Source organism: Saccoglossus kowalevskii, unplaced genomic scaffold (genome assembly GCF_978046115.1).
Source record: "Saccoglossus kowalevskii unplaced genomic scaffold, keSacKowa6.1 SCAFFOLD_35, whole genome shotgun sequence".
In the NCBI taxonomy this organism is placed as follows: domain Eukaryota; kingdom Metazoa; phylum Hemichordata; class Enteropneusta; family Harrimaniidae; genus Saccoglossus; species Saccoglossus kowalevskii.
Genome location: NW_028188620.1, coordinates 331,654 through 342,667, shown reverse-complemented (window position 1 = coordinate 342,667; position 11,014 = coordinate 331,654). Strand labels below are relative to the sequence as shown.

At 35.2% G+C, this 11,014-nt stretch overlaps 1 pseudogene; it reads right to left on the bottom strand.

Moving 5' to 3' along the window:
• Positions 1 to 1,055: 1,055 nt before the first annotated feature.
• LOC102804116 (zinc finger MYM-type protein 2-like) lies at positions 1,056 to 2,563 on the bottom strand (annotated as a pseudogene).
• Between the last annotated feature and the right edge of the window lie 8,451 nt (positions 2,564 to 11,014).

Genomic DNA, 11,014 nt, shown 5'->3' with positions numbered 1-11,014 from the left:
GATTTATGCTCATTTTGTCATGGTACCCCGAGAACCTAGTGCATCTTTTTGTTGAATGCGAGTCTATTAAAGTCCTCTGGACATCAATTTTAATGAATGGGGAACAAAACTAGGATGCCCAAGAACATTGTCAGCAAAACAGGTTATATTAGAAAACAAGTACTTCTCCCATCTACTAAACCATATAATTATAATTGTTAAAAGAAATATCTATACGTGTAAATTAAAAAGAACTACCATGCTTTAATCTCATAAAATCTGATATACGTTACATGCAAAAGATAGAGTTAGACATTTCAAAAAGAAGAGATACAATGTCCATTTTCCTGGACAAGTGGGGAGACTTCAATTGTTAATGGGTATTCAGTGTATATTTTGTATGGGTTATAATACCTGTGACATTTGTTGTATGTTGACATTGTGTGTAAAGGATGTCTATTGTATGGAATAAAGGATATTTAAACCAAAAAGAAAAAAAAATGTTCCTCATGGAAATTTCTTACATAAAAGACAACATATCTTCGTTAGTTGTACTTGAGTGAAGACGAATAACGAATAGTTCTATAGGTGGAGTAGTTCTAACTGTTCTGAGACTACTTGTAACTTCATTCTTAGTCCCAGCAATTGTCATAGCGAAGATTACATTTAACAACAGTTATACTACGTTTTGTCTCGACCCCATTGTTCTAACTATGTTTCTTACTTTCGTTAGCGGACAGTTTCAACCTAATTATGCATTCCTGTTAACGGTACTGTTTTATCAATGGATTAACAAGCCGGGACAACAGGAGCGGAAAGATGATTAACATAACAGGTAGCTATTGAATGAAAACAAAGAACAAGGTAGAATTTTCATTTAATTATTTAAATACGCAATGACGATTGTACGATACATTTCAAAAACGTATTTCAAGTTTCATATTTCTTTTTACAAAATTCACGGTTATGACAGTGGTATTAGATTTGTCCTCGTCTGTTGGGGTGGGGGATATGTCATGCGTTTTCGCTTCTTTCGCCGTTTTCGGTGTGGGTGGCTACAATGCGTCTGACACTGCTTATGTCTGCTCGTCGCTGGTCCGCTTGTAGCTTCTAATTGCTAGACTGGAGTGACCCGTTCTTTTTGCTATTAGCTGCTCGTCGAAATTTTGCCGGAACAGCGTGGTTGCATGTGTAACCTGTTTAATTAAAATAAAATACAATGTATTAATATGAAAGTACAATAGCTTGTAACAGTCCACCTCATAGCAATTTAAAATATTAATATATTGTTATAGTACTTTTAATCGTTCAGCTTTTTTAAAACACGCCAAAGCCGTTTGCATTAAATCTTTATCGCGTGAAATGAATCCGACATATCGTGCCAGTGAATATAATATTTAAATGGTATTCCACCAAACAATTTGCATGAAAAAATGGAGTTAACGAGTGGTGATTATTTTCGACATAAAGTTATGACTATTTCTCGTCGGCGGGGAAATCAACATTTCATTACTAAAGTGCAAATTCTAATACATACTTTTCCTGAATGCCCAGTATGATAACCGTTTATCCCAGCTAGATCAGTCATCTGCTTACTGTATCCCTGCAATGTATGAACACCAAGCTTTTGTGCAGAGAACTTTATTTCGCCATTCTTTGACTTCAGTGGTCTTCTATAGAATGGCCCGCTGTTTGGGATATATGACAGATATGTCCGAAACAAGTTTACACAGCGCGAGTTTTCTGGTGGCGCGTAGTGTTTAATACTCTTAATTTTGCCCTGGTTTGCAGTAGAATCCTCCCTGGTCAGATTTCGATGGTTTTCCTCGGAATAACATGAACTCCCCATATATTCGCTGTGCATGGAGAGTTGGTCTACCGTTAGTGTTGAATGTTCATCAGCGGCATACAGTCCAAATATTTTACACATGTATAAATAGGTTGCATAACTCATGCCTAATTTGTACCAAACGCGTGTGCCTATAGCTTTTCTTCATCATTTGGCGAAAATGGCTCGGCTTGTTTTTTTTCGGATACCAATACCAGAGTGAGAGAGTGTCTTCATGACACTATCTAGCGTATTTCTGAAACCTAAGAAGTTGTGGTTGCCCTTGTCCTTAAAATTGAGGTCAGGGCGGTTACAATCATCGCGCAGATAGCGGTAAATTGCACAGAACATTTGTCTTAATGAGTCTGGTGGATACTATTGGCCATCTTGTCTCCGACTTTCAATGGCAAATTTTCATAGCCAGAAATCAAATTCCTTTGGGACTAAATTTTCATCCAGAGACGGAACCAAATGATACACTTCTACATCAGATTTATCATACTCAACTTTAACATTACGTTGCTCTTTCCACTCATTCCATGTTTTGACGCCCCATTTTGTAGCGCTGCAAGTTGTCTTGGGTATGCGTGACTGCTGGTATTTGGTGACTTGTTTGCTGTCAACTGGAGGCAAAAAACGGAATTCTGTTTGAATATTGCTCAGTTTAAAGTCCTCGGCGTCGTACACATCAATTTGGCACAACCAGTTTTCCAAATCCCAGTCAATTTCCGGAGCAGCAACTTCTTGAGCGGACATGATTCTGGCGGATCTCCGGAGTTCACCCAACAACGTTCTACACTGTTCTCACAAATGAGCACCAAATTCACATGATCGAATGTTTTTTATGCAATTCTACGTGATTAAATCAGTGGTGGTTATGGTAATACAATAAAGTCCACTGTTGGTGGATTCTATTGTTAAACAAAACCAACTCTGCTGAGTAAATGCCGATTGACTAGAGCTTTTCAACACATCTGTTATAGCCAATGAGCACAGCTGAAAATTGCGGTTGACTACACCTGGTTTAGAATTGCGATTTACACAATAGCGCTGTAAACATCTGCCATGACCACAGGATTTAACATAAGCCATGCAAAACTCGTCGAATTCGCAGTATAACTTCGTTATACTACCTCTCCTCGTAGATTAACGGCAAATAGTGGCTCCTTTTTAAAATAGGCCGTGCAAAACTCGTCCAATTCGCAGTATGCTACCCCTTCTTTTAGCAAAAGGAGCCGCTATTTCCCGTTAATCTACTCGTAGGGGTAGTATAACTATCAGTAAATTCGTTGTCACTGGAGACCGATGATATGCGAGAGGCAGGTGGTTTAGCTCTTTGATTGACCCCTGATATATCACTATTACTTGCAACGAATATCGGTGTTCGCTTTAATGCTTCACTATATCGTTTTGGCACTTGGAATATTTGATCCCCTATTTGATTATTCACAACTATGTCATTAGTATTATCCAATTCGTCACATTTTGTAATTGGATCTTCATTAGTTTTGTCATCACGTACTATTTTGCAAGCAGTAAGATTTTCAGTTACATTATTCTGCACCTGTTGCTTCAGTGACGCTTTCAATTCATTTATCTTTGTACGTAATAGTTCAGAAAGCACGCCTTGTTTGTCCCGTTTATCTCTATCATCATTGTTAAGATGTGCAAACTCATATCTCAGGGATTTTAATTCTTTCAAAATTACAGTCACGTCAATATTAGTTATATCAACAGAAGGTAATTTAGCTAGATCTTGAGCGACAAAACAAGGTAAATTGACATCATCAAGCTCGTGCATTAATATGATCATATCATGGATGTTATTTGCTCGCTTATTTTGACCTTTTCTTTGTATTCGTCGATTACTGGAATCAGATTCACATGTCTCGTATAATATTTTCAACTTCTTTGTCATCAAATACATCGAAGGATAGTTTAACATTGACGTCAAATGGCAACACGTCAATTTTATTCCACAGGAAACGAAGGAGCTCATTAATAATAATACGGCCTGTCACCTGCGAATTTATCGAACGTATAGAAACCTCGATTTTTCTCATATTTTTTCTGGCCATTGGTCCAGGAAAACGAACCTCGTTACAGTTGTCTCATAATTCCAGATCGCCTTCACACAATTTGACCTGCTGAGATACCCACAGTCCACACACAATGAAATCCTATCGTCAACTGCATGCAATTATGTCCGACTTCGCCAAACTACTGTGACATTCAGAGAAGTATAATCTAATCTTGACACTTACGGCAATAGAACAGCACAGATCAAGTTTAAAAGTTCACCAGTTAATGGAGTTGATATTCATAGACACGTCAACTTACAAAACACAAGGATAAAACCATTAGTTGATAAGAAAACAATAATCAAACACGGAACCTATTTCCTATCACCTACTTTCAATATTGTTTGTCATACAATCACTTTGCTATACTAGATGCGACATATAAACTTTCCTTGGCGTTGGACACACCTGTAATTGATTTCTATATATGTGAATACCCAAACATATCCACTAAAAAGTACAGATGATAATCCTAAATGTGATTCAAGTATTCTTATTACGCCATGCTTAGATAGATTTACTTTTATTTAGTAAGAGCCATTTATGATGTCATTTAGAATTAATATACATAATTAGATTGCATCTGTATCTGGTAGTATTTTGCAGCACTGCATGATAATGTACAAATTTGAAAATAGTTCGTACTGTAGACAAACTCGTCATATTGTATGTTACACAACTTTAAACATGAATTGTCTGTATGTTGGAAGTGTATACTATATATATTTCTTTTTTGATTCAAAGATACTGAAATGAACGATTGAATCAGCAGTGTCACTTGCACATAATTGCGGTGCTCTGCCATTCTGTCCAAATAATAAACAAAATTACAATGCTGCTCTATATATTCAAGTCAGGCATATCTTCTTGAAAGGAATAAAGCGCAAAAGCGGCTACTCTGAACTCAATAGCAAGTGTCATTAATTTAATTGGACATATGAGACAGAAATGCGGATGTTGTTTGTGCCAGTAAAACAACAACAACAACCACTACTCTTCACTACTGTCATATGCTATACTGAAATATATATTTGACCCTTTCCAAGTACGAACAAAAATACACATATTTTGCATAACAAAATGAAAGATGCAAAAATGGTTGTACTGGAATTTATTAGATAATGCAATGTGCCGATTGAGCTCAAAATAATGTTTCGGAATGCAAATAAATATAGTATATTTTTGCAATAAAAACGCTCATTATATCATTTATTTATGACTGCACCAAGATTTATGTTCGTGTAAGCAATTAGCCACAATAAACACATCTGTACTATACTTTATTTTTAACACTTTATTGCTGTCATCCAATGAAAATTATTTCTAAGGATGCAATTCATTATTACTACCCAGTGAGAAGATTGCAACATAAACACAACCAACTCCTTAAATAGAGAAGACAATGCATTGTACTTTAAAGACTAATACATATGTCAAATAGATTATGGCTGTGCCAGAGGGTCTGATTATGTGCCGTACTGAACCAGTGTAGTGTGTAATGTAGTTGTTTATTACAGTGTAGTTGTTAGCTCATCTTGTAAAATATCTCATTACTTCACTAACAACAACAACAACAACAACAGCAACAACAACACTATTACTAAGAAACCCAAGTCCAAGTACAATCATTTTTCACATTGGCTGCTGAGTAAAATTGTAGAAATACCCCGGACAAAGCAATATCATATCATGATCGTCTCCTTGGAAGTGATGACATCGTCCAGCTTACTTGCATGGAAACGTAATATTGATGATACATGGATTTGTTTAATGCAAACAATTGTTCGTTAAGACAAATTTTGTTATGTAAAATAAAATGCTTACAATAGAATATTGATGATTGGAAATAGTGTGACAGCAATTTATACAATTAGGAGATACTTGTAGTCATGGTGAAGGTAATTATGCAGTGATAATCATTATATTAACTCGGAGATAAATTTAAAATTGGTATGAAACTGATATACTATTTTGCAAAATTCAACGCTTAAAGTTAATATTTAACTAATGAAAAATCTCATGAACATCATGACAATCGTTAATGTTTTGTGAAATAAGATATGTATAACAGATATTTCATTCGTCATATTTGATGGACAGATATATTTCCTTATGTTTGCAATTTGTTTATTAGTTATTAGGTAACCTGTGAAAGGGGGTCACGAGGTTATGGTCGAAGTGTGAGCATCGTGTACACGTCCTCTCTTCAAGATATCCGCTTTTCTCAGCTTATGGGCAGTAAGTTGACGAAGAGTTACTGCGGTAAGGAAATTAACTTGTATTGCCACATTACTGCTACATTTATATTAAGAAAAGGAATCGACCTCGACGGGAAGGAAAAAATAGACCGACAGACACAGAATTGATCTCCAGATACTTCCAAGATGGCCGACCCGACGGACCGACAGGTGGCACAATTACGCACGACATTTTGAAGCTATTGATGAAAGAATGTTTGCAAGGCTTGTAAACCAAAATTAACGCAATAACAGAAACAACGTCTATTTTGCAAGAGCAAAACAATATTTCTGAAGACTTACTGCCGTTAAAGTCTAATGTACAGATTTGTTAAGTCTGTGGAATTTACATGTGAAGAAGTGGTTTTCTTGAAAGCGTCAAACTAAATTTTACAAAAAAAATTCAGTGAGCTACAAGCTGAACTAAAGTTAACCAAGTCACGTATGATTTTAATGGAAAACGCTAATATAAATACAGAACGCAACTCGCGTAGCTTCAACCTAAGGTTTGGTGGTATTACAGAACGGGATACGGAAAATTGTGCATCTCTCGTCCAAGACGTTTTGTCTGCGAAGTTTTATATGCCAAATGTTTTAATTGATAATGCTCACCGAGTACCAGTCGACGTTAAAAAAGTCAAACACAGCACCACCTCATATACTTGTGAAATTTCCAATAAGACTACAAACAGACGGACAGCTCTCCAGGATTCGGATATATTTGTAGTTGTTGATTATATAACACAAACAGGTCATGGATGTGATGGATAGTGCCTTTAGAGCCGTAAAGAAAGTTCGTTTTTCAAATGGTAGACTATTCATAAATAATGTTTTTATAAACAATAATTTAAGTCGTATGCTAAGCATAGGAGTGTATGTTTCACTTTTGTCATCAAATTAACGATATCTGTTTGTTTTTCTTGCATAGAAAATTGTGGTTACTCTGACAGCTTTTCATTTAATGATACCATATGCACTTTAAATTCTACTTTAGTATTAATATGGGGTTACAGGTTATGTAAGTTTTCTTTTTTTAAAACAAAGCAAATGGCTTTCACACAAGCAGCAGAGGTATGTGTAAGCACTCATTATATATGCGTACATTTTGTTAAACTATGCAAATATTCATCTTGTTTCAGGTCTGTGTCACCCAGACTTGAAATGCTATATCTGATTATGTAAAATTCTCCAAATATATTAGTTACTTTTTTGCAGGTTGGCATGGTTACACTGGTAACTAGGGGACACACACAACTCAGTCCCTGTATAGCTTTACATAAGTAAACTGTATGCCAACATAATGTATTCTCTTGACTTTAGTTTAAAAAGTAAACTTATTTTCAGTAGTAGAAAAGTAATTTGAAGAGAAGCAGAGAAGATGTCTAGCTAGATCATCTGCATGATATGCATTTGGATGCATACATTTGTTAAAACTATACAGAGATTCGTTTTAAAAATGTTCTCCCAAATTATACCATTTTCTTTTTTAGTACTTTATATATACCCTATCTTCCTATTGACGGAGAAGTAATTGAATATAGTCGTAAACAATCTATGTATCTGCTCCGTTTTTGTAAGCGGACAAAAAAGTTTCCGTTATTTGTTATGTAAAGGGATGATGTTTTTTCTCAACAACTTAAATTGTCCACTTTATGTATGACCTCTTACCATCTCTATTGTACCTTTTTGTTTTTTGGTAGTTCTGTTTTTTTTTAGTTTTGTTGTAATTATCAGCTTCTCTTATCATCCCTGTCATATTTTCTTAGTTTGCTTTGGTTGGTGCCTTTTCTTCTCTTTTAATTCACTATGCCCCTGTAATGAAAATGAACGATAATAGAATGACTGTACCACGGAATTTGGAAATATTATATATAAATGAATCCGTCCTTTAAAATTTTAAATTGAGGCCTGGGTAATCGTCAGAAAGTATTGGGTATGTTCCATTGGTTAAACAAATACTAACTCTAATATTATTTTTATACAGGATACCCCTACCTTGGAGAGAGAAGAAACAGTGTTGTGCAGAAAAGTGGATGGTCACATTATATTCTCCCACAGGACCTAGTTAAGTGGAACAGCCATTATTATTAGTAACATCGACTGTAAAATTAATTCCCTAACAAGTGATGCAATGGATAGAGTTATTATTATCTCTATTGATCTTTCCAACAAACCATACCTACTTATAAAACTATTATGCACCCAATAACCAGGCCGAGCACACTCTCTTTCTCGAATTTATCCTTACATTTCTTAACTCTATCCCAATTGAAACGAATGGAGAAATAATTTGGGGAGGGGTCATAATTTTCAATGAATTTACATTTAGATAGAATGGGGGAAACTCACTCGAAAAACTTCATAAATGAACGTTATAAATTAGACAACTTCTATTGGAAGTTTGACATTAGCCTATTAGATGATCCTAACTATATAACTTTACCTACAAATAACATTCCAGTTTGTATTCGAGAATTAGACCAAAGGGAGAACAACGTACTATCATGGGAATTCCTGAAGTATAAAATAAAACAGTGTACAATAAAGTATAACACAATTATATCTCGTGCTCAAAAAGAAAAAAAAAAGAAAAATAAAGAAAAAAAGATTCTTGAACTTGATATATTACTTATAAATCTCATAAATGTTGTAATAAAAGAGCCACTAGAGCTAGTAAAGAAACGGACTCCAAGTTGAATATTATCAAATCACAGAAGCTGCGATAATCCGTTCAAAGGCTAGTTGGTATGAGCAAGGAGAAAAAAATACAAAATATATTCTTGGTCTGGAATGGCGAAACGATAAAACCTTCTATATATCCATTTTAGTTGACAGGAAAAATAACTCTATCACAACTTCAAATGCAATTAAACAAGTAATTAAATACTATGCTGAATTAAATCGAAGTAGGAAGACTGACAGTAATTCCATAGATAATCCTTTTAAATCATCTGTTACACTCAGTGATACAGGGAAGTAGTTATGTGAAGGCCTCATCACCAAACATCAAGCTCTTGAAGCACTAAACTGTTTTCCAAAAAATAAATCTCTTGGGAATGATGAACTAAGTGCGGAATTCTATTGCAAATGTTGGTCCTTGATTGGAGACATATGGCTTTCATAAATGGTCATTTTTCCAATTGTCAAAGACAGGGGATTATCTCACTTATCGAAAAAAAAGGATAAAGACAAGGATTTATTCGTAATTAGCGCTCCATTACATTACTTAAAAAAAACTATAAAATTACATCAACATGTATTTCACGTAGGCTGGACAAAGTTCTCTCAAAAGTTATTCATGAAACCCAAACAGCATTCATAAAAGGTAGGAATATAGGTGAATCTGTACGCTTATTGAAGGCATTATGCAATACACAAAAACAATAATCTACCAGACGCACTAATGGCTCTAGACTTCCAAAAAGCATTTGCCAGTTTAGAATGGGACTTCATGTTCCACGCCCTTAAAACTTTCAATTTTGTCCCATCTCTTCAAAACTGGATACAAACCTGTAATTCCAATCCATCGAGCTGTGTCGTGAATCAAGGCCAAATTACTGGATATTTGACATCAACGGGGGTGTGAGACAGGATGACCGCGTCTCTTCATTTTGTCTTTAGAGCTGCTTTTAACCCATTTGCGGTATAATGACTATATCCGTGGGATCAGTGTGTCTGGCTGTGAAATCCAATATTCAGCTTTCGCTGATGACCTTAAATGTTCTTTATCAGATCATGAATCGGTTGAGGATACGTTTGCCTTTTCATTCCTTCTCAGGCACAAAGGTAAACTACGACAAGACAGCCAGCCATGTTGCTTGGTAGGTGTTTGTATCGTGTTGATAAACTTATTGGGGTCACCTGGCCAATGACCCCTGTTAAGATTGTCGGAAGATATTTTTCTTACAATTCATCATTAGCATATAAACAAAATATTGAGGGCCCCTTTGATTCGTTAAATAACTGTTTTCAGATATGGTCGACTCGTAATCGTACACTAATTGGTAAAGTTCAAACTATTAAGTCTCTAGTTATCCCGAAATTTCTATATTTATTTAACTTAATTGTCATCAAAATGAAAGATATATGTAAACTAAACAATCGCCTACACAGGTCCTGATAGAGTGGCCGGGAATACTTTGATTTGAAACATTGGCCAGGGCGGCTTGAATATGCTCGATATATTTTTCTCTTTATCACTCACTTTGAATTAAATGGATACAATAATTTCTAAAAACGAGACTCATCACTGGAAAACATATTCTAGCACACTATGAATCTCCTGTTATGGGTTCGCTGATCTTTAATTGTAATTATAACATGAAATATTTATCCATAATGCTGCCTCCGTTCTATGATAGTTTACTCTACAGTTGGTGGAAAATTCATTGTCATGAGGTTGAATACACACGAGGAAATATCATAATTTTGAACAATATAACAAAATAATCAAATTTATGTATTCGAAGAATTTTAAATGCAAGCTAATGCCAAGGTTTCTGTCTAGCTTTTATTTAATCCCACCTAAGAGTACACTTTTCTTTACTCATTTGTTTCACATTGAAGACACCGAATTGAAGGAAATATTTCTTTTACCAGTTGCTGTCACCATGGAAACAAAACGTCAAGAATTTCAGTGGAAGATAACACATAATGTCCTATACACAAACTCCATGGTACATCACATGATACCTCCTCTTACGGCCTCTGGTCTTTGTACATTTTGTCATAGCTTTGAAGAAAACTCCTACACTTGCATGTCAATTGTGAATATGTGTAAAGCCTTTAGACTACACTGTGTGATCAATATGGAACAAATTTAAGAACCACTGGTGCTCTCACATGTAAACAAATATTATTAGGTGATACTCTTTTTTTTCTAAGCTATG